Source organism: Rhineura floridana, chromosome 1 (assembly GCF_030035675.1).
Source record: "Rhineura floridana isolate rRhiFlo1 chromosome 1, rRhiFlo1.hap2, whole genome shotgun sequence".
In the NCBI taxonomy this organism is placed as follows: Eukaryota; Metazoa; Chordata; class Lepidosauria; order Squamata; family Rhineuridae; genus Rhineura; species Rhineura floridana.
Window position 1 is genome coordinate 159,849,798 of NC_084480.1, and position 19,616 is coordinate 159,869,413.

At 45.5% G+C, this 19,616-nt stretch overlaps 1 protein-coding gene across 2 annotated transcripts in view; it reads right to left on the minus strand.

The window, feature by feature from the left end:
- The window catches only part of CNN1 (calponin 1), a 121,150-nt gene extending 106,071 nt beyond the window's left edge, over positions 1 to 15,079 (minus strand). Inside the window, exon 1 of one of the 2 annotated variants that reach the window (XM_061582123.1) lies at positions 14,645 to 15,079. The gene's annotated coding sequence lies outside the window, so the exon portion shown is untranslated. Of the gene's footprint in view, positions 1 to 5,968; positions 6,223 to 14,644 lie in introns of those variants that run through there. The other variant, XM_061582134.1, reaches the window with a different exon arrangement.
- Positions 15,080 to 19,616: the final 4,537 nt, after the last annotated feature.

A 19,616-nucleotide genomic window follows, 5' to 3' on the forward strand; every position in this document is an offset into this window, starting at 1 on the left:
AAATCCATGTTGGCTTCTAGTAATCACTACATTGTTTTCAAGCACCTTCCAGACTGACTGCTTTATTATCTGCTCCAGAATTTTCCCAGGGATTGGTGTCAGGCTGACCGGTCTGTAATTCACAGGTTGCTCCTTTTTACCCTTTTTGAAGATAGGGACAACATTAGCCCTCCTCCAGACATCTGACACGTCACTCATCCTCCACAATTTTGCAAAGATAATAGACAGTGGTTCTAAGAATTCTTCAGCCAGTTCCTTCAATACTCTAGGATGCAGTTCATTGGGCCTTGGAGATTTGAACTCGTTCAAAGTGATTAGGTATTCCTTGACCATTTGTCTATTAATCTCAAGATGCAATCCTGCCCCCTCAACTTCAGGTTTGCCAGGAGGGTCACAGAACCTTGGAGGAGACAAAGTAGGAATTGAGCACTTCTGCCTTTGTCATCTGTTATCATTTTGGCATTGTATGTCTTTTACTATGAATGTACCAGAAGAAAGCTTTTTTGTTTCTTTTGGCATCTCTTGCTAACCTCAGCTCATTCTCACCTTTATTATTCCTGATGCCATCCCTGCAATTCCATTCAAGAGACAGCTGGACAGCCATCTGTCGGCAATGCTTTGATCTGGATTCCTGCATTGAGCAGGGGGTTGGACTTGATGGCCTTATAGGCCCCTTCCAACTCTACTATTCTATGATTCTATTATTCATTCTACCTGTCTGTTCTCTTCCTTTGTGGCCTGGCCTTCCTTCCACTTCCTGTATGTGTCCTTTTTTTTGTTTTCAGATCATCTCTTAAGCTTTTTGCAAAGCCACATGGGCTTCTTTTGCTATCTTCACCCTTTTTTCCTTGTTACAACTGTTTGCCATTGTGCCTTTAGAATTTCCTTCTTTAGAAACTCCCACTGATCTTGGACTCCTTTTCTCATTAGGGTCGCTTGCCATGGAACCTTACTTACCATTGTTCTGAATTTATTAAAATCAGCTTTCCTGAAGTCCAGGGTGCGCATATGGCTACCCTCAGCTTTTGCTTCCTTTAAAATCAAGGACTCAAGTATAGCATGGTCACTTTCCACCAGAGTTCCCGTAACTACCACTTCAGCTACTAAGTCATCTCTGTTTGTTAGAATCAAGTCAAGGATAGCTGATCCTGTTACTTCCTCCATTTCTGTGGGAGAAGGTTATCTCCAACACAAGTCAGGAATTTCTTGGAGGGGCCATGTTTGGCAGAATTTGTCTCCCAACAGGTATCAGGGTAATTGAAGTCCCCCATTACTACTACATCATGGCTCCTTGAAAAACTGGCAATTTGAGAAGTTGTATAACCTCTGCAGAACTATAACCTCCCCACAAACAAATCAGGATGAACGCTCAATAAACAGCAGACATCATATAACCTCCAAGCAAGTTTTATGCAAGAAAGTCAGGATGAACACTCATTAAAAAGACTGTGTGGAGGAGTCCTTCCTTTCTTAAGATCAAGAGTGTCATAATGCAGAGAAAAGTTGACCAACAGTAGATGGTGAAATGAAGTAGTGTGGGAAAGAATCTGGGGGTGTCAGGCTGGATGTCAACATGAATGTAAAAATTCCCAAAAAGGAAGAAAGACAGGAATATTATCAGAGACAATGTGAAAAATGCGATCATCTCAGAACGAGACAGAAATGAGTAGAAAGAACCAAGGGGAAGCACATATTAGTCACCAAAGGATGGAGGTGGGAAAAAGGCACAGAATGAATTTTCAAATAAGGAAAAGAATATGAAATAAATATGTGTGTGTGTAGGAAGGAGAGAGCCAATAGTACCCTGCAACCATCGCAAGCAAGCAATGCTAAGATCCTGCCCAACCCAGACCCTGGAGAGTCTTCTTTGGAGGAAGAGGCTAGGAGCCCTGCTGAGAACCCTACTCCAACTGAAGACCTGGAGCAGTCAACAGGAGTCCAAAGGCAGCCTGAAGAACCTCATCTTAGGGATGCTTCAGCTGGACACCCCAGGAACCCCTTCAGCCCCATCCCAAGCCCTATCTTGATCCCCAGGTCTCTCCTATTGCCCCTGGACCTTAATAGCAAAGGATACAATGAATCGAGCAGGAAGGCCAGAGTTCCTAAGGTGTGCCCATTTGGCTATTAGGTGGTTCTCTCGCCAGGGGACTACGTGGAAGGTGGTAGAAGACCGAGCTGCAAGCAATGACCAGCAGAGGAAGACCTGGCAGCAACTATATAAGTCTCTCCTCTAGACTTCAGTTGGGTTCATGGCCCCCTTTTGAGCTCATTAATCTCCAGCTCTTCCTGACCCTAGGTCTGGCCTCTGTGCCAGGTGCTGGTCATGGACAGATAAGAGAAGGAGGAGAGGTGGTGAAAAGAAGAACAGAGAAGAGTGTGGTCATGTTGCAAGGAAGGATCCTGTTCTATGTGAGAGGTAGAGACGGGGGGGAATAAGAAAAGGTCATCCTTAGAAACTTATAGCAACAGGAGAGGAGCATGTGGGACCTGCAAATGAACCAAGATATCAGCATTAGAGGTTCAGACTGGCTACTGCTGAAAACAGGAAGGCATATCAATTATGCCGGGGCGGGGAAACTGTGGGTGGTATTCGACCAAAGTAACAGTGCTAGTCCAAGTGTTGCAGCTAGCACAACAGGACTCCCTCACCCCCTGCTCCTGCAGGTTGGGGGAAAACCAGAACAGATTTAAGTGGTACATAGGGGCAGGGGAGGAAAGGGGGAGAATGTTCCATTTCACAAGGAGAAATTCTTGCACTTACTTAACATTCACCTTAGTACTGCATTGAATACAACCCAGAGGTTCTCCAGATGCTGTGGACTACAACTCTTATGTGTCCCTCACAATAGAGCTGTTGGTAGTCCAACCATCTAGAGTGCCACAGACTCTCCATTCCTGAACTAAGCAGTTCTGTGAGTAGGGCGTAAAAGATGATGATGTTTGTTTAGCCAGCTAGAAGCAAAACGAAGGCAATGCAATGGCCTAACAACTACAAAGTGCCCTTTGGTAGCTAAAAGCATCAACTTGTTTTACTATCTCTGGCCAGACGGTTAAATCAAGCTCGGTAATAAAGAGACAAATCTCATCAGAGAAGAGCAGCTTTTGCATAACATGCTTTTCAGTTCTTAAAATGCTTTACCTAAGTGGTTTTCAAACTTCCTTTACTTTACACACCGGCTTGGTCTTCCATAGAATCCAAAGGATTCTAGAGCACCTGATTAGGTCACACACAGCACAAGTCAAGTATGTGAAATCTCACCATGATCTCTCATCAACTGAGAATGCACCACATAGTACATCCACAGATTTCCCCTGCAGCTTCACACATCAGAAGTAAACTGGTAGTGGCAGGCCCGTAGTTCCTGAAAGCATGTCCCTCAAACAAGAACACGATTCCTCCTCTCACTGGATTAGCCAGGTCTCCCTCCCTCCTACCTGCCTTTTGCATTTTGACATTTTCTATACCGTTCCCTTGTTGAGTCAGACCATTTGCCTGTCACTTTTCAGACCATTTGCCAGCACTTTTCCGACTGGCAGCAACTCTCCAACGTCACAAGGTTTTTCCCAGTCCTACTATTAGAGCTCCTTTAACTAGAGATGCTGCAAGATGGTCCCCTAAACAAAGGCTTCCCCATCTAGGAATCAAATGAGCTGTGGCAGTGAAAAATGCCAAATCCTGGCACTCACACTCTCCCTTACATATATGCAAACATGATTGCAAAATTCTGGCCCATGTGGTTAACCTTTTTCGTCAGTTGGGAAAACACTCCTGTGGAATGGGCTGTAATTTGCCACCAAACATGCAATGTGGCATCCCAAACCCTATGGAAAATCCATTCTATAGGAAGAGTGCTTCATGTGAATGAATCACATGTGTCAGAGTGGGGTCTAAGTATAGAACAACTTCCTATGTTTATATAAGTGTATTTGAAGAGAACACTTACAGGGTGTTCATATAGACATTTTCATGTTGGAAAATATAATGGGTGAAGTGGCCTTGAAACCAGCTTGTGTGTTGATTCAGAGAATCATAGAATAGTAGAGTTGGAAGGGGCCTATAAGGCCATCAAGTCCAACCCCCTGCTCAATGCAGGAATCCAAATCAAAGCATTCCCGACAGATGGCTGTCCAGCTGCCTCTTGAATGCCTCCAGTGTCGGAGAGCCCACTACTTCTCCAGGTAATTGATTCCATTGTCGTATGGCCCTAACAGTTAGGAAGTTTTTCTTGATGTCCAGTTGAAATCTGGCTTCCTGCAGCTTGAGCCCATTATTCCGTGTCCTGCACTCTGGGACGATCGAGAAGAGATTCAGGCCCTCCTCTGTGTGACAACCTTTCACATACTTGAAGAGTGTTAACATATCTCCCCTCAGTCTTCTTTTCTCCAGGCTGAACATGCCCAGTTCTTTCAGTCTCTCCTCATAGGGCTTGGTTTCCAGTTCCCTGATCATCCTTGTTGCCCTCCTCTGAACCTGTTCCAGCTTGTCTGCATCCTTCTTGAAGTGCGGAGACCAGAACTGGATGCAGTATTCGAGATGAGGCCTAACCAGTGCTGAATAGAGGGGAACTAATACTTCACGTGATTTGGAAACTATACTTCTGTTAATGCAGCCTAATATAGCATTTGCCTTTTTTGCAGCCACATCACACTGTTGGCTCATATACAGCTTGTGATCAATGACAATTCCAAGATCCTTCTCACATGTTGTATTGCTGAACCAAGTATCCCCCATCTTATAACTGTGCATTTGGTTTCTTTTTCCTAAGTGTAGAACTTTGCATTTATCCCTGTTGAATTTCATTCTGTTGTTTTCAGCCCAATGCTCCAGCCTATCAAGGTCCCTTTGAATTTTGTTTCTGTCTTCCGCGGTATTAGCTATGCCCCCCAATTTTGTATCATCTTCAAATTCAATAAGCATGCTCTGTACCTCCTCATCCAAGTTGTTCATAAAAATGTTGAAGAGCACTGGGCCCAGGACCGACCCCTGTGGTACCACACTTGTTACTTCTGCCCAGGTTGAGAAGGCACCATTGATAAGCACTCTTTGAGTACGATTCTGGAGCCAACTGTGGATCCACCTGATAGTTGTTCCATTCAGACCACATTTTATAGACTTCAATGGGTCAAGAATTTTTAAACACACTCACACATCTACATACATGCAGAGGAAGGTCAAACATTTGTACCTAGTCTCTGCAAAATGCTCTCAAGGCCATCTTGCACAGAGACTGGCTGCAGACAAGGAATGTGAGTATGTAGCTTTATTTCTATATTTGCTGGTCTGGACTGAATTGTTTGATCAAGGTGCATCCCGTTCAAATCCCAGATTCCAGGAAGGAGTTGAAGCGGTCTGCTGCAGGAGAGGACAGCTGGAGGTTAAGGTTGCAATCTCATGCATACTTAACAGTACAATTTTACACGTCTGCTCAGAAGTCTCACTGATTTCAATGAGGCTTACTCCCAGGTAAGTGGTTTAGGACTGCAGCCTGACCAGTGAGAAAATATGCATAGGATTAGGTCACACAACTTCTCTTTGCTGCAAATTTGTGTGTGGCTGTGAGAACAAAAATCTTGAGCTAGTTCTAAAACACTCCATTAAGGTGTGCTGTTGGCTATCCAACACATGTTTGTTGAACCTTGCCTTGACTGGCAACCCTCCCCCCACCCCAGAAAAAAGCAAGGAAGATCAACAGCTTCTCTAGGAAATTTATTCTGAAGTTTGTTCTTAATGCATTGCTGTTGCCTAATTGTATTATTTTAAACTGAGTTTGAATTATTTTAACTGTATGTATGAATGGTTTTAATACTGTAAATTGTTTAATTTGATTTTAATCTAGACTTTTGTATGTTTTTAATTATATGTGTGCTTTTATCTGGAAGCCGCCGTGAGTTCCAGTTTTGGAAAAAGGGCCGGGTAAAAATAATGATAATAAATAAATAAATAAATAAATGTTGAACCAAAACTAACCTCTTGGGCTTTATGGCTATTGCTGCTGCTCACATAGGGAATGGCTGTTCCCACTTTTCTTTCTGAAATCCTTTTAAATATTTCTAAACCAGCAACCTTAATCTTCTTTCCTGCAGGCTAAATATTCAGAGTGCCCTTAGCCTTTCCTCCGCAGCAGGGTTCATGTTAAGGACTGGCACTGTTGGACTTCGGCTGAGGCTCATGCCTTGGCAAGGGCCTCCCATCTCTAGAGGCCTTTGGTCCTTTGGCTGCTGCTGCTGCTGCTGCCCGTTCAGAAAAGGGAGGAGGAGGAGCTGCAGTAGCAACCACCTCCTTTCGGCTTGCTGTATGGATTCAGCCCAAAGGAAGATTGCAAGTGAATGGGCAGCAACAGCAGCAAAGAGGGCCCAAGGGCCCTCAAAACATTGAGCTGGGACTCTTCCATGTAGGGTTGCCAGGTTCAATCCCTGAGACTGATCCTGTATCTTTAGGAGAAGAGAAAGTCAGCCAAGTGCAGGTGGTCTTGCGACACTGTAATGGGAAAAACCACAAGGTGGAATTCTCCCTTCCCCCTCCCCAACTTTTAAAGATACAGAAGACCTCTTTGTTGCCAGGCCCAGCCTCCAAGAGGTCTTTTGTATCTTTAAAAGTTGTGCAGAGGGAAGGGAGAATTCCACCTTGTGGTTTTGCCCATTACAGGGTTGCAAGAACACCTGTGCTTGGCTGACTTTCTCTTCTCCTAAAGATACAGGATCAGTCTCAGGCCCTGAACCTGGCAACCCTACTTCCATAGGATTTGTCTTCTAACCCAGTTATCAAATGCTATCTTGCAAGGTGGCTGCAAGCGCACATCTTCCATCAATGGTTCTCTTGGCTGCAGCCCATTCCCAGTCAGTTCATGGGTCACACTAAAAGTGGAAGTGGAGTTCCATGATTAGAATGCCCAACATATTTCTTGCTTTTACAAAAAGCAGCTGGGTGGGTGCGTTGGTCCAGATTGGGGACCACAGAAGAAGGGAATATCACCCTTTCCCCCGTGACATTTTCCTGACCCCTCTGAAGGTGCTATTTTACCCAAGTGAAAAAACCTACAGGCACACACATCCACGAAGCAGAACCATTGCTCTCTGGTAGAACATGTGCTTTGCATGCAAAAAGTGCCAGGTTTAATCCCTAACATCTGCAGGAAGTGCTGGGAAAGTCGTCTGTCTGTAAGCCTGGAGATGCTGCTAATCATAGACAACACTACTGAATGGGTCTGACTGTTCCAAATTCTCACAGAGGCCTACTGGGATAATTGGCTTGGGTAGGTTTTGTTGGTGGGCTCTTGTTGGGTTCATATCTAGGAGGAGTCTTAGGAAGGAGGAACATGGGTGATCAACCCCAAGTTCAGTGATCATGCTTAGAGGGACATATAGCCATGGGGAGGTGGTGAATTACCATAGAAGATGAGGGCAGGGCTATCTACGCCTTGTTCCTTGCTGCCACTCCTCTCATGGATGGGTTCCTTGTGGCTCATCTGCTGTGCCCACTGGCCTATGTGTGTTGTTGTTTAACACCAGATCGGTACACAATAAGACCACACCCATCCATGATTTGATTGTGGATGAAGGTGCCGGTTTGGTGTGCACTAGAGAGACCTGGGCAGATGAGCTGAGAGGAGTTGATCTGACCCAGCTTTGCCCACCTGGATACTCGGTGCAACACCAGCACAGGCTGCAGGGATGGGGGGGGGGAGTTGCTGTGGTCTACAGAACTTCCATTTCTGTCACCAGGAAACCACTGTCTTGGAGCTGGCTGTGAGGGCCTCCACCTAGTGTCAGGCCAAGGAGACAGTAAACTAGGGTTGCTGCGGGTGTACCGTCCATCCTGGTGCCCAGCAGCTTCTCTGACTGAGCTGGTGGATGCCATCTTGGCTGTGGTATTGGAGGAGCCCAGAACAATAGTTCTGGGTGATTTCAGTGTCCACACTGAGGCTGCCTCTAGTGCTCCAGCTCAGGACTTTATGTCTTCCATGACGACCATGGGGCTGTCTCAAGTTGTCACCAGTCCGACGCATAGGGCAGGGCACACCGTCGACTTGGTTTTTGCTCCAGATGGAGGAAGGGGTGGTCTGGAGATGGGGGTGTGGATGTTACCCCATTGCCTACTATGTGGCGATGAGGGCGGCGAACAAGGCCCACTGCCTCCATTGCATCCTCAAGTAGCCATCCAGTGGAGCTTTTTTGTATTTATTTATTTATTTAATTTATTTATTAAACTTATATACTGCCCCATAGTCGAAGCTCTCTGCGCGGTTCACAAGACTAACATCAAAATACAATAAACACATATTAACAATTTAAAACACATTAAAAAGATTAAAAAAATTTTTAAGAGATAAACAATTCCAACACATACTAAAACATATTAAAATGCCTGGGCAAAGAGGAAAGTTTTAACCTGGCGCCGGAAGGATAGAAGTGTTGGCGCCAGGTGTATCTCCTCAGGGAGATTGTTCCATAAGTCAGGGGCCACCACTGAAAAAGCCCTTTTTCTTGTTGCCATCCTCCGAGCTTCCCTATGAGTAGGCACCTGGAGGAGGGTCTTCGATGTAGAGCGTAGTGTACGGGTAGGTTCATATCGGGGGAGGCGTTCCATCAGGTATTGTGGTCCTGTGCCGTGTAAGGCTTTGTAGGTTAGAACCAGCACTTTGAACTGGGCCTGGAAACATATAGGCAGCCAATGCAAGCGGACCAGAATCGGTGTTATATGTTCGGACCGTCTGGTCCCCGTTAGCAGTCTGGCCGCTGCATTCTGCACAAGCTGCAGTTTCCGAACCGTCTCAGCCCCATGCACAGCGCATTGCAGTAATCTAGTTTAGAGGTTACCAGGGCATGAACTACTGAAGCGAGGTTCTCTCTGTCCAGATAGGGGCGTAGCTGGGCCACCAGCCGAAGTTGGTAAAAAGCATTCCGTGCCACCGAGGCTACCTGAGCCTCAAGTGATAGGGATGGTTCTAAAAGGACTCCCAAGCTACGAACCTGCTCTTTCAGGGGGAGTGCAACCCCATCCAGAACAGGTCGAACATCCGCCATCCGGTCAGGAGAACCACCCACCAGCAGCATCTCAGTCTTGTCTGGATTAAGCCTCAGTTTGTTAGCTCTCATCCAGTCCAGTGTTGCAGCCAGGCATCGGTTCAGCATGTCAACAGACTCACCTGAAAAAGATGAAAAGGAGAAATAGAGCTGCGTGTCAGCAGCATACTGATGGCAACGCACTCCAAAGCTCCTGATGACCGCACCCAGCGGCTTCATATAGATATTAAAAAGCATGGGGGACAGAACTGACCCCTGCAGAACTCCATACTGGAGGTCCCAGGATGCCGAGCAATGCTCCCCAAGCACTACCCTCTGGAGACGGCCTGCCAAGTAGGAGCGGAACCACTGCCAAGCAGTACCGCCCACTCCCAGAGTGAGTCGTCCCAGAAGGATACTATGGTCGATGGTATCAAAAGCCGCTGAGAGGTCAAGAAGGATCAGCAGGGTCACACTCCCCCTGTCTGTCTCCCGACAAAGGTCATCGTACAGGGCGACCAAGGCTGTCTCCGTGCCAAAACCGGGTCTAAAGCCCGACTGAAATGGATCCAGATAATCAGTTTCATCCAAGAGTGTCTGGAGCTGGCCCGCAACCACTCGTATTGTCACGGGTCTGTTGATATCAACTCCAGGAAATGGAGTTTTAGATCCTTTGGAGGCCCACTGTGAATTGTTTGCAAGGCACTTTGAGGGTAAAGTTGCTCGCCTCTGTAGCAGTCTTGATGCTCCATCCACATCTACTGTAGTCCCCAATGAGGTGTCCAGTGCAACGTCTGCTGCAACTTCTTGGGAATGGTTTCAGTTGATGCGGCCTGATGACATAGACAAGGTCCTTCCGATGATGTGGCCAGCAATGTGTCCTCTTGACCCTTGCCCTTCTTGGGTTGTTAAAGCTTGCCGAGGGGGTTTGACCGAGTGGATCCAGGGTATGGTCAAAGCATCATTGCGGGAGTGGTTCCAGCTGCCCTGAAAGAGGCAGTGATCTGACCACTCCCAAAAAAGGACACCCTGAACCCATTGGCCTATGACGGTTACCGACTGGTTGCAAATACTCCCTTCTTAGGGAAGGTGATTGAGAGGGTTGTGGTGCAGCAATTGAAGGTACTCTTAGATGAAAAAATTATCTTGACCCATTGGGTTGAGGCCTGCTTATGGGACTGAATTGGCCTTGGTTGCCCTGATGGATGACCTTTATCGGGAGAAGGACAGGGGAGTGTGACCCTGTTACTCTTTCTTGATCTCTCAGTGGCTTTTGATACCATTGACCATGGTATCCTTCTGGGCCGACTTGATGAGAAAGGTATTGGAGACACTGTTTCACAGTGGTTCCGATCCTATCTCCAAGTTTGTTTTCAGAGAATAGCATTGGGTGATTGTCTTTCAGCCCCCAGGCAGTCGTACTGTGGGGTGCTGCAGGGTACCATCTTGTCCCCGATGCTGTTTAACACCTATATGAAGCCCTTGGGAGTGGTCATCAGGAGATTTGGGGCGAGGTGTCAGCAGTACGCTGACAATACCCAGCTCTATTTCTCTGTAACATCTGAATCGGGAGAGGCCGTGCAAGCCCTGGACTGCTGCCTGGACTCAGTGGTGGGCTGGATGAGGGCCAATAAACTGAGTCTGAATCCTAGCAAGATGGAGATGCTGTGGGTTGGTGGTTCCCGAGTTCAGATAATTGGCCAGTTGCCTGCTATGGATGGGGTTGTACTCCCTCTGAAAGAGCAGATTTATAGTCTGGGGGTGCTCCTGGATCCATCTTGGTTGCTAGAGGCCCAGGTGACCTCAGTGGCTAGGAGTGCCTTTTATCAGCTTTGGCTGGTAAGACACCTGCGTCTATTTCTGGACTGGGATAGCCTGACCACTGTTGTCCATGCACTGGTAACCTCCAGGCTGGATTACTGTAATGTGCTCTATGTGGGGCAGCCCTTGAGGTTGGTCCGGAAACTGCAGCTGGTGCAAAATGCGGTGGCGAGACTGCTCACTGGGGCAGGGTATCGCCAACATGTAACTCCGCTGCTGAAAGAATTGCACTGGATGCGCATTTGCTACCGGGCCAAGTTCAAGATTCTAGTTTTGGTGTACAAAGCCCTATACAGCTCAGGACCAGGATACCTGAAAGACCGTCTTATCCCTTATATACCCAGTTGATCACTGCACTCTGCAGGTAAGGCCTTCTGCAGATACCATCTTATCAGGAGGTCCATTCCGCACAACATAGGAAACATCTTTAGTATGGCAGCACCTACCCTGTGAAATTCCCTCCCTTTGAATATTAGACGGGCACCATCTCTGTTATCTTTTTGGCGCCTATTGAAGACCTTCCTCTTTCAACAAGCCTTTCAAGTTGAGACCTTGTCCCAGTCTGCTTCTGCGCTGGAATTGCTTTTTAATATGTTTTTAATTTTTTAAAAAAACAATATGTCTACACTAATTGGTAGGAGCTATCCAGGGTTTCAAAAAGGAGTCTTTCCAAGTCCTGCCTGAAGTTGCCAGGGATTGAACCTGAGACTTTTCGCATGTGGAGCACATACTAACCACTGAGTTAGGGCCCTTCCATTATGGAGGTGTCTACACCCTCTATGTCAGGGATCTGAATCCTAAGGACCCTATACAAAACCCTCTCACCTACTAAAACTGTGGTGGTCAAACATTTTGGCAAATATGACCCAAGTCAAGCCCAAAGTGTATGACAGTGCCATTCTTATGCATCCTACCCCACATATGCAGGTCCCCGTCCCTTGGAGTGATTTTGCCTGTGATCTACTGAGCTGGGCAGCAGTGCAGTGCTAAAGAGGTAGCTAGGAATGTAAGTCTGGCTCTATGTCATAACCAAGCCCTTAACCCTTCCAGACCCTCTTCAGGTGTGCCACAAACCCCTATGTTTTTTACAGGTGGGGCCTGGTCTGCATGCCACCTTCCCATGAAATAAAAACTACTTTTAATTGAGCTACTGGGCTGAGTATTTAATTGTACAAACTGTTGCTGTTTTTCATTTTCATCTGTTTTATCTGAATAGCTCTTCTGGGCTGTATGGTGTTTCTAAGCTGCAGTTTTTAATGTTTGTGATTGTAATAAGATTGCTCCAGTTGACATTTTATGGTTTTAAATATTTTATGTGAGCTGCCTTGGGTGGGCTTTGTCCTGAATGGCAGCATGTTAAAATAAACGAGTAAGTAAAAAGAAGGGAAGGGAATCTTTTTTGGCTGTAGCACCTTAACTGAGGAACTTTTTTCTTCAGAGGCAAAGCACCTGCCAAGTGCTCAGCTCTGTAGTCAAAGAATTACAGGAGATAGGAGTCTTGGGAAAGACCCAAGCCCAAGGTTGTGGAGAGCAGCTGGTAGTTTACCTAACATTACGGACCATGGCCTGACTCAGCAGAAGGCAATTCCTTATGTTCTTGGATATATCACAATCTCTGTTACCCAATAACCTCTGGAATCTCTTCCAGCTTTACAGGTCTGAGATAAAGTTTCAACCTGTGTGATGAACCTTCATATGTACACTTGGATAGGCTTAAACTTGCTCAATAATAGGCTTGCAGTGCAGTTCTGTGCATGCCAACTCAGAAATAAATCCCACTGAATGAAAAGGGACTTACTGCTAAGTGTGTATAGGACTGCACCCTAAAGCTAAATATGTTTGTTTAAAACCTGTAGGTTTAGATTTGATTGATTTTTACAAAGCAGATGCTCATTCCAAAGGATTCCACATATGTAGGGGGAAATGTGCTCAACCATATAACTGCAGAAGTTTCAAGTTGTTTTTTAGAAAGTATGCTCCCTATACCTACACACAGCTATGCCTTGCTGGATTAGTGTGCTACCAGTAAAATCACTTTTAGAAATCAACAGTTCTCAAACTGAAAAAGTCAATGTGGAGATTTTCTGCCTGCCTTTCACCCATTCTGATTCTAATTGAATAAATATACTGCATGTACTGAAACAGAAGTGGAATTCACCCCCAGGGGGATGAATGCTTTACTTTTCCACTGTTTCTCTTCATGCAGACAAAGTCCAACCAGTCTACAGATGACGACTCAGGGCATTATTAAACCATGACATCAGCATGCCCACCAGACGTCAGTTCTTACTTTCCACATTAGGATTAACCCAGAACCCATATGTAAGCAAAGTAAACAAGCCTGGAATGGATTCAACCAGGTGCATTGTCCAGTACCAGAGAGTTTTCATACAACTTCTTACAGTCTGAAGAAGCTTTGGAACTGACACAATAGGCAGTTTCCTATTGGATAATTCTCCCCATCTACTAAAACCAGATGGGCAGGCCTTCTTGCCTGAACTGCCCAGATGTAAGCACAATTGGCAGAATCAGGTGAGAGATGGAGAGTCTTCTTGATTATGATGCCCAGCCTTCGGAAGTCCCTGCCTAGGAAGATTGGTTTGACCTTCTGGCTGACGACATGGTGCCACCAACTGAATGGTGGGGTTTTTCTTTTGTATTCACAGGCCCTTGGCATGACAATTAGTTTATCCAGCTCTCTTCATGTTTTTGTCTTTATTTTATAGTTTTATCTATTTGCATTGCTCCTAAGTGTTTTATGATTATATTTTCATTTGTGATGTAAGCCACCTTGAACGGTTCAGTTTTGAACCAAAAAAGCAGCACAGTACTTTAAATAAATAAAACAGCGGTGGAGCTGCACTCAAGCTGCATCCCTGGTGCCATTGCAAGGGGCAAGTGTCTCTCATACTGCACAGTGTGTTTGGCAATTAAGTGTAATTCCTCTTAATCTCCCCCCATATAGTGCTTATCTTCTAAAACAAAAGTTACTGGAGCTCAAGTCTGACCTGCACGTTCCTTTCCTAATTATAGATTATGCGATTGATTACCTTCACTCAATGATGCCCTGAAACCAGAGCTTGGAAAAGTTACTTTTTTGAACTACAACTCCCATCAGCCCTAGGCAACATGGCCACTGGATTAGGCTGATGGGAGCTGTAGTTCAAAAAAGTAACTTTTCCAAGCTCTGCCTGAAACACACACACACGCGGCTTCTCCGCCCTCTACGGTTGTGGTTCCCTTTGCCTCAGTTACGTGCCTCCCTCCTGCCACGTCTTTGCCCTGATCATTCATCCTCAAGATCGCAGTTTACAAGAAAGGGGTGGGTAGATGAAGGCTCAAATTCTCCAGCTCCTATTCACTCTTTCTCTCTCGCAGACACACACCGGGGAAGGAGGCTCTAGTTCTGCGGGATCCGAGAAATATGCCCCCAGGGTCCCGTGAAATGTCATTCATTCAAGGCTACGAAGCCTTGCGTTCCTTGTGCAATTACCGTACCAAGTCTGACTGCATCGATGCAAGAACAAAAGGTGCTGTTCGGGGAGGAGGCACCGCTTTATGGTTCTGCGCAAAATGCTGGCAATACGGAGCGGGGACATAAAGCAGCGCTTGGCCACAAAGCCAGGAGGGTCGGCGACGGAGACCACCACCACCACCATTTAACATATGTTGTCTGTCCTGGCCAACAGCCAGGCGCGGGCTATACCACCATGACACATAACCAACCCTGAGCTCCGGAGGGGCTTCAGTCGGGCGGACTTAGATCCCCGTTTCCCAGTCCTGCCCCTCATCCCGCTGCTCTGCATCCATCCTTCCTCACCTTCCTCCTGCCGCGGCCGCTGCTTTGGCGTGACCAACAGATCCGTCCACCCGCGATTCTGCGACCCCAATCCGATGACGCTCCTCTCCTCTCGCCGGACCAGCAACCTTCCAATGGACCGTTGCCATGCCGCCCTTGGTCCCGCCCAGTTCCGCCCCGCAGGCGCAGGGAAGAGGAACGGGAGGACAGCCCAAGATCCTGGGCGGGGTGAGGACGTTGCAGCGCGTGAGTGAATGTCGCAGTGCCGCGAATCTAAAAAATAAAACCTTTGCCCAGGCTGTTCACCACAGTGTGTTCTCTTTAGAGTGCCTTTTGTTTTATTTCGCCAGCAAATAATCCTCCAAAACAGCGTTTATAAATATCAACTATAGGGAACAGGAGGGGAGAAATACGGCGACTATTTTGCTTCTAGGGAATCGTTAATGTCCGCTCTATGCGTTGCAGTTCCCTCTGAACTCACTCCTCTATTTTCCTCCTCCCTCCCCCTTGCGTATATGCAAATTGCCAGTTCAGCACAACTTTCCTTCATGCAGCTGACTAGTGCGCTCTGCTCCAGGAAAGCAAACATTTCTCATCTTTAAGGTGACACACAGCATACCGGCAATTTCAGAAGCCCAGGGTCCCTTCAGGAGAATCAGGACACATACCCTCATTGCCACTCCCCCTTTTCCACTTTCCCTTGCTCTCCCTGGCCTCTTGCAATCCGCACTCCACTACAGCAGACATCCCTAAGAGCCAATCAGCATGAAAGTGGAGGCTGTGTGTTAGCTACTGAGAAGAGTCTTCTCAGTGGCTAAGTCACCTTTCACTCTGATTGGCTCCAATCAGCACCAAAGGACAAGGATTCTTCTCAGTGGCTAACATGCTCCCATTTCAGTCTGACTGGCTCATACATAGGAACCTGGATGGTATGCTGCTGCCAAAAAAGGAAGTGGAGAAGTGAGCGGAGGTGGCAGAGATTGTTATAAGCTCATCTCCATTACCCAAGAGGTGAGGTGGAGGTGGACACTTACGGGAGCCTGACAAAGACTCCGCTTCCCAGCTGATACCTCCTGCTTCATGTCTTTGCTGTATGCTATTTGGAGTTTGGTAGATGCTGAGCTAGAGAATGATGGGGAGGCCAAGTGGAGTCCCTTCTTGTCCTGCTGAGCTGCTGCCACCCTGCAAGTGGGAGGGGGGAGAATGAGAGCCCGGGATGCCCCTCCCCTGTTTTTTACCCTAACCGCATCTGCAAGTTTTTGAGACCAACCTACACCGCCCAACAACCTATATGACTCCTCCTCCAGGCCAGACCATGTGTGCTATCCACCATGTAACACAGACCTCTTAAAATCCAGGCTGAAGCTCTTCTGGGCTGCAGCTATACTAACCCCGGTTAGAGTTTTCAAACAAATTGAGGACAAGATGCTTTGGGAAGGACTGGGAAACAATATCAGAAGTGAACTGTGGGCCAGGATTAGTGGTTAACATACGGAAGAATTCTGGTCCCCTGAAGCTTTGGAGGGCCCAATGTCACTAGCTCAGACAGTCTGATATGGGCAAAGCATATTCCATGGATACATCCATTCAAAAGGATTCCTCCTCCATCCCTACAATATGTTATAGAACTCTGGGGGATTAGTTAATACCCACACACTGTGTTTGTACTTCAACAGCATGACTTTCTACAAGTTGGAATTGCAGTTAAGGTTATAATAAATCATTCACTGGCGATCACTAGAGGCCGAGTAAGATTGTCTTCCAAGATAAGGTCTTTAACAATGGGTCCGTAAGTGACTGTGGAGGCCAATTCTGGATCCACACAGCCTCCCACAGTGAGGATATAGGTTTCCAGATGGAAGATGGTTGCGATAAGGATTTGTTTGACATGCCTTCCGCTTGGCTCGTTTGTCCCGTTCGCCCTGTATTCTTGCTTCTTCAAAGTCCACAACTCCTTTGATAATAGCTGATCTCCATTTGGGACGTTCATGGGCCAAGACTTCCCAGTTCTCTATGTTCATGTTACATTTTTTTAGATTCACTTTAAGAACATCTTTAAACTTCTTTTGCTGTCCACCAATATTCCGTTTTCCATCCTTACGTTTATTTATTTATTTATTTGTTTATTTATTGATTGATTGATTGATTGATTTATATTCCACCCTTCCTCCCAACAGGAGCCCAGGGCAGCAAACAGAAGCGCTAAAAACAAACATAATTAAAAACAGATCTTAAAATACATTAAAACAAAACGTTAAAAACATTTTTTAAAAAAGCTTTAAAAACATCTTTTTAAAAAGGGTTAAAAACATTATTAAAAAACATATTAACAAGCAATTCTAACACAGATGCAGACTAGGAGTAAAGTTGGGAGTAAAGTAGCTGCTTTGGAAGACGGTGATCAGGCATTCGAACAACATTGCCGGTCCAGCGAAGTTGATGTTGAAGGATCATTGTTTCAACACTGGTAGTCTTTGCTTATTCCAAAACGCTAACATTAGTTCGTCTGTCTTCTCAAGTAATTTGCAGAATTTTCTGGAGGCAGCGTTGATGGAATCTTTCAAGAAGCTGGGAGTGGCAATTATAAATGGTCCAGATTTCACAAGCGTACAGTAAGGTCGGTAGTACAATAGCTTTGTAAATAAGCATTTTGGTCTTCCTGCGAATATCCTGATCCTTGAACACTCTATGCTTCATTCGGGAGAATGCGGCACTTGCAGAGCTCAGACGATGCTGAATTTCAGCATCAATGTCAGCTTTTACAGAGAGATGGCTGCCAAGATAGGGGAAGTTATCGATGTTCTCCAGCATCACACCATTAAGCTGGATTGATGGTGCTACAGAGGGACTACTTTGCACCTGTTGAAGCATTTTGGTTTTTTTAATATTAAGTGAGAGCCCAAGCTTTCCATATGCTTCTGCAAAGACATTTAGGATAGTTTGAAGATCTTTCTCTGAATGTGCGGAGACTACATTATCATTGGCATACTGAAGTTCTACGACAGAGGTTGACATTAGCTTACTTTTTGCTTTCAGTCTGCTCAGGTTAAAAAGCTTTCCATCTGTTCGACACATGATTTCTACACCAGTAGGAAGTTATAGAATCATAGCAATGAAGATAGCACATAAGGTAGGAGCAATGAGACATCCCTGTTTTACACCTGATCCGACTCAATGGATCGCTCTGAAAGCCATTGTTATCCAAAATTGTTGCTGTCATGTTATCATGAAGGAGTTGCAAAATATTCACAAATTTATCAGGGCATCCCGTTTTCAGAAGGATGGTCCAGAGAGCAGTTTGATTTACAGTATCAAAGGCCTTAGTCAGATCAATAAATGCCATATATAAAGGTCATTTCTGCTCCCTGCATTTTTCTTGAAGCTGTCGTGCAGTGAAGATCATGTCCACTGTCCCCCTGGAAGGGTGGAAACCATTTTGAGATTTGGGGAGGACATCCTCTGAGATCAGCAGGAGGCGATTTGCAAGGATTCTTGTAAGGATTTTACCTGCGGTAGCAAGAAGAGAGACACCTCAACAGTTCCCACAATCTGTCCTATCACCCTTCTTCAAAAGGGTGATAATTATAGCATCCCTAAAGTCTTCCGGGATCTCCTCCCTCATCCAGATTTTTTCGATGAGCTTATGAAGTTGTTGTGTAAGTTCAGGCCCACCTTCTTTAAAGACTTCAGCAGGAATCCCACCAGGTCCACTAGCTTTGTTGTTCTTCATTTGATTGATGGCTTTACCGACTTCATCCAAATTAGGGGATACTGCAAGCTCGTCTCTAGTTTGTTGTTTTGGAATTTGACAGACCTCACCAGCCACAATAGAGTTACGATTAAGGAGGTCGTGGTAATGCTCTTTCCAGCGCAGTGCAATAGACTCTTTAGCCTTAAGAAGATTGCTACCATCCATTGAACGTAAGGGATTTCTACCATAATTTGTTGTTCTGTAGATGGCCTTTGTGGCATTAAAAAAGCCCCATGCATCATTCGTGAGCATCTACAAAGTGCTGGATTTCTTGAGCTTTCTTTATCCACCAGGTGTTCTTAAGTTCTCTAGTTCTTCTCTGGACCTCAGCCTTTGCACTGGCATAGATTTTTTTCTTAGCAGCACAGTTAATGTCTTTCTGCCATATCTGGAACTTCTGGAAGGCTTTCCTTTTCTTGTCGATGATATGTTCAATATCACTATCATTCTCATAAAACCAATCCTGATGTTTCTTGGTTTGTATAATAGTAGTATAATAAATAATATGTATCAAAAATGAAGTGAAAAATATGTTTACCCCTCTTCCTGTACTGTAGATTTACAGTACAATATAAATCTTTACACACCAAAACACAGTACAATGGTCACCTTTTAAAGATACAGTCTTCCTCAATGCATGTGTGACTTTTAGGAACAAAAATATTTTTCATAAACTTTGGGATATGATGTTTCAGTCTTATTTCAATGGGAAGAAAATTGCTTTCAGCAATGGACTGTCTTGGTGAAGCTTGTGCAAAAGTGTTGGGTGCTGTTGGAAGCCCTTAACTGGAAAGGATTCTTGTCATTCATAACCTCAGCCAGCTTGCCATTCATAGTCAGCTTATTCACAACATGTGTTTTCATGGTCCCCTCAAAAGCATGGACATAATCCAGAGTCACAGGACTCAGAGTAGGAACTTTGAACATCTGGAGTTGGATTAGGAGAACATTAAAGTTCAACATGGACAGGAGAGAAGCTGAAAGAGATTTTTTGTTTTCCCCCCAAAAAATGCATTTGCTTCCTAAAAACCAAATATTCTTCCATTTACCCTGCCTGGCGTGCTAAAAGCAACATTAACTAATCATAGTCAACCCAGCAGGTGGTTCTTTACAAGTTTATCAATCTGCCCAACATTTCTGGTGGTTTTCCTCCAAACTAGCATTTACATTATCATTAATACAGAGAAAATAAATGATAAATATTGTATCCAGTCTCTTACCTGATAAAGGGCTTTGCCCTCA